Source organism: Astatotilapia calliptera, chromosome 7, assembly GCF_964374335.1.
Source record: "Astatotilapia calliptera chromosome 7, fAstCal68.1, whole genome shotgun sequence".
In the NCBI taxonomy this organism is placed as follows: Eukaryota; Metazoa; Chordata; class Actinopteri; order Cichliformes; family Cichlidae; genus Astatotilapia; species Astatotilapia calliptera.
In genome coordinates, this window is record NC_137428.1 from 34,311,193 (window position 1) to 34,316,337 (window position 5,145).

A 5,145-nucleotide genomic window follows, 5' to 3' on the forward strand; every position below is an offset into this window, starting at 1 on the left:
GAGGAGGGAGGTATGGGGTCTTCTCACACCTCTCTGTTAGCCATCGGGGCAGAGGGGCTGGGAGGTGGTGTTGGCTGCCCGATTGGGGTCTGGGATGTGGGGCCTCCCTGCTGCTGTGGAGCTGGGGGTGGTCTGCTTGGCTCCACCCCGGGGGAAAAGGTAACATCTCCTGGGTCTAGGTGCGGTTTCCCCCTCAGGGGGCGAGGGTACCTGGACCTGGAATATAAAGTATGTTTGGGGAGTATGATTGTGTGTACAATATCCATTTGTGTCTGTCTTTATGTTGGGTGACTGCTGAGTATTTGTATATGTGTGCATGAGGTTGGGAATGCACGTTTGTGTCTGTGTGTGCCTGTTTGTCTCTGTCTATATTTCAGGTCGGTATCAGGTCTATATTCATGCACACAGGTGTGCACACGGGTGTTCACTGTTCATAGACACAAAATACACCCTTCTTGGCTGCTACCTCAAAGCACATTGTGCGCTGTCAGTCTTGCCTGCTGCACAACAACATTCAATATTTAGTATTTACTGTTATTTACACTTGGCTAGATTAATGCGATGGTGTTGTGTTTATTATGCTGCTCTCTTTTTTTGTTTGTTTTCTCCTTTTTTTTCTCAACAGGTGATCTGGGAGATTTTTTTTCTTTTAACCCTTTAAAACCGATTTGGAGCGGGCACGCTCTGTTTTGCGTAACTATTTTTAAATCCCTGTAGAACCGGAACCATGTAAGCTAGCGCAATAATTTTTTTGCTATGAAACCGGAGGAGTTATGCCATCAGCTTGTCCTAGGTCACGGTTTCCTTCCACACATAGCTTTGCAAAAGCTGCATAAAAAGCGCTTGCAGGAGCAAAAACATAATATTCCAGAAACATACTTTGCCGATCTCATCAGCTGTTCATAACACTTCTCACATTGAAATAGACGTCAGCGCGAATGATCGCATGTCTGCCATTACCTGCCCGAAACCGGAAGTGACGTCATCTTCGCGGAAAATGTAGTTTTTTACTTGTAGCCCTTAGAAGCTTATACTGGTGTTTTTCTAAGTCATGTTTGACTTTATGCTTTTCTGAATAGTTTCTGTGATGCTTAGAACTCAAATTGCACTGCTTAAAATAGTTTATTTTGATGCACATGCTGTTTTCTTTGCAAATTTGCATCATAAGATTGTTTTTCATTTTTTCTGCAGTATATAAAAATTGGTGTATCTCAAAAATAAAACTATGAAGACACTCAAAATAAATTTCCTGTTGTTGTAAACTATTTTTTGCAACTTTTTTGTATTTAAAGTTTCAAGGGATAAACCTCTTAAATTTCTCCTTTAAGACCTACCATCGAACCAAGGCCGCCAGAGCTTACTTTATATTTTTAAATGCGGTAGTGCCATTTTTGGGAGCATTTCAAGTTGCTATACATCAATACAACTGTTATAGCCCATATTTTAATAATATGTATGCATTAAGGCCATAGTAACTACATAATTTGCAAAAAAGTGCAATAAACTACAAAAATTTTTTGTTTTTTTTACATATATTTCTACTTGGAGAAATTTAAGAGGTTTATCCCTTGAAACTTTAAATACAAAAAAGTTGCAAAAAATAGTTTACAATCACAGGAAATTTAATTTGAGTGTCTTCCTAGTTTTATTTTTGAGATATACCTATTATTATATATTGCAGGATAAACGAAAAATAATCCTATGATGCAAATTTGCAAAGAAAACAGCATGTGCATCAAAATAAACTATTTTAAGCAGTGCAATTTGAGTTCTAAGCATCACAGAAACTATTCAGAAAAGCATAAAGTCAAACATGACTTATAAAAACACCAGTATAGGCTTTTAAGGCCTACAAGTAAAAAAACTACATTTTCCGCGAAAATGACCTCACTTCCGGTTTCAGACAGGTAATGGTGGACATGCGATCGTTCGCGCTGACGTCTGTTTCTACGGGGTTCAGACCGTCTTTAAAGGGTTAAGTGTCCTTTCTCACTGTCCCTCTTCCCCTCTGTTTTTCTTTTCCTTCATCTTTCTTTCTCCCTATCCTATCCCCCAGCCATGTCTGTCCGGTCTGTAACAACTGAAAATAAAATACAATAAAATAAATAATAACAACAAAGGTCGATCGAATGGACCAATACGGCAAGGCCGTGATGATCCACTTGGTAAAGTAAATCTGTTGGGTATCTTTGTTGGCCTTCAGACATCAATTCCGATGGCTAAAGAACCAAACAGAACAAGAAAAAAAAAGTGAAAAAAGAAAAAAAGAAAAGAAATTTAAAGTAAACTTTTTCGAATTATGCCAAATTGCAAGACACTTAGCTGTATCTCTAATTAAACCTCTGTAACATTGTTCTGCTTCACTTCAGCACCATCAGGTAATGTTCATATGTTGATTCACGGGTTTGTTTGTGTTTTTCGTTTTTGTTCCATTGCAGAATATTTTTAGGGCTATCTACTATAAAAAGCCAGGCCGGGAAAATCTCCTTCATGTTTTTCTGTGTTTTATCCTCAGTTACTTTAACACAAAAGCATCTGCTGTGGTGCTTACACCTCTGATGAAGTCTCACAAGTGTCAGAACTGATAAATGAGCAGAATTATAATATTTCTGTCTGACTGAGTCAAACTTGAATCAAATATCTATCTATCTATCTATCTATCTATCTATCTATCTATCTATCTATCTATCTATCTATCTATCTATCTATCTATCTATTTCTCTCTCTCTCTCTCTCTCTCTCTCTCTCTCTATATATGTATATATATATATATATATATATATATATATATATATATATATATATGTATGTATGTATATGTATGTATATATGTATATATGTATGTACATATGTATATGTATGTATATATGTATATGTATATATATGTATATATATGTATGGAGGGATGGATAGATGTGTTACAATGTACATGGTATGAAGGTATGTTATGAATATACTATAAGTATGTACAGGCTCTAACTGTAGTGAGTGTGCAAGCTATGTACAGGCTATGAACAAGTATACGTATGGTTATAAATATGAAAAGCTATAGCAGATTATAAATATATAATTGCGAGTATTAATAAACAGTGTAGAACTATAAATATTGTCTTGTACAGTATAATTGATTGTCTATACAGCATTTACAGTAGTGCAGTTGAGATCAGTGAGATATATGGATAAATTATACAGTAGTTATATAAAGTGCCAGTAGTTGTAGGTGGTGGTTCAGTCCATGTTATTATTGTGTGTATGAGGGTACAGTAGGCCATTTGTTTGTTTTTGTCCATTGTGTGTATGTTCAGTTATAAAAGAATAATACATAAAGAATCCACACTATCTGTCTCACATATTGTAACAGGTTAACTCATTCATAGTCATTTTTACATGACAGCAAATGAAATGTCACTGCTGGAATGACATGACTGAGTAGACTAAAACTACCCAGTCAGGGCATGATGGTTAATGTTTATTACCATCACTGTATAAATCTTTGCATTTCTTCATTTCTTCATTATTTATTAATCTGTCCTGTGACTGGGAGTGATGTAGTGCAGAAGGTGATCGGATGTTTGTATCTATAGTATGCAGTGTGTACAACACCAGTTCCAAAAAAGCTGTGATGCTATGTAAATGTGAATAAACAGAATGCAAATCTCATACACCCATATTTTATTTATATCAGAACACTGAAATCATATTAAATGTTATTTCATGAAAATATATTTTAATGTTTTGAACTTTATGGCAGCAATATCTTTCAAAAAGAAGTTGGGACAGGGCAACAAAAGGCCAGAAAAAAAAGAGATCTGGCAGCAGATCTGAGACTTGACTGGATACAAACTTTCTCAGAAGTAAAGATGGGCAGACATTCACCAAAACAAAAAACAAAAAAAAACACATCTACAAATTGTGGAACAGCTGGGAAGACTTTGACTATCTACAGCACAGCATATAAGACACCGTAAATAATAAAGAATAAGAAAATCTGGAGAAATCTCTTGGACATGCTTGGCATCAGCCAGATTTAAAATACAGTAGTTAGTCTGGAAATGAATCAACAGTGAAAGGTACAGAAATGTTTTAGAGCAAAAAATGTTGCTAGAACAGCAATTTTGTAGGGAAGGACCTGTATATTTAAACAAGATAATATTAAAGCACATACTGCATCTATTCTAACGGCACAGAATTCATAGCAGCAGAGTCTGGGTGCTGAACTGGCCTGCCAGCACTGCAGACCACTGATTGAAAATATTTGCATTGCTGAGCAGATAGGTTTCTAGAATCTAGAAGATGTGTATGAATTGGTCTCCTCAGTTCTCAGATGTTAACGGACTGTTTTTAGATGAAGAGGGGATGCTTCACAGTGGTAAACATGCCGCTGTCCTAACTTTTTTGAGAGGTGTTGATGCCATCAATTGCAAAAATAAATTTTTCTTTAAAACATTTATACATTTTCTATGTTCTGTTGTGAATAAAATGCAGGTTTGTGAGATTTTCATACTTCTATTATTATTGTTATTATTATTATTGAGTTTGTTTTGTACAATGAAGTCTACTCCAAATGTTTTACTGATGTATTAAATTTAATAAAATGATATAACAACACACACAATACACACAACAAAACGTAATCAGAAAAACTTACACATTCAAAAATAGATGTTCAATTTAATCTGTTTAACATCTGAATTACAGTTTTTCTCGATTGGTTTGGCTCATTTCTTGAAACCGAGATGACATTCTCAAAATAACATGGACAAATCTCCAAACCACCTTGCAATTGTTCACAACAGAATGTCATTTTTCATTGGTTTTATCAAATTGCAAATACTTTAGCACATGTCTCAAGTGACTCTGTGCTTCTTTTCAAATGATTATGTACAAGTAGCTACAGTTAGCACAATGAGCCCACATTTAGCACATTTTCCAAATTAATAGATCTTGACGATCTAAACTGATTAGTTGATTTTTCAGTGAAATGATTACTCACTCCAAAACATATCAGCATGGTTTCATTGTGTAAGTCATCATATGCACAATTGTCTGTTCAACTGTCAAAATTAGTCAAAGATATAATACCATGGAAGAATATCTTGGAACATTTGATAAAGTTATGACAGTACTTGACAATCAATCAGGTGA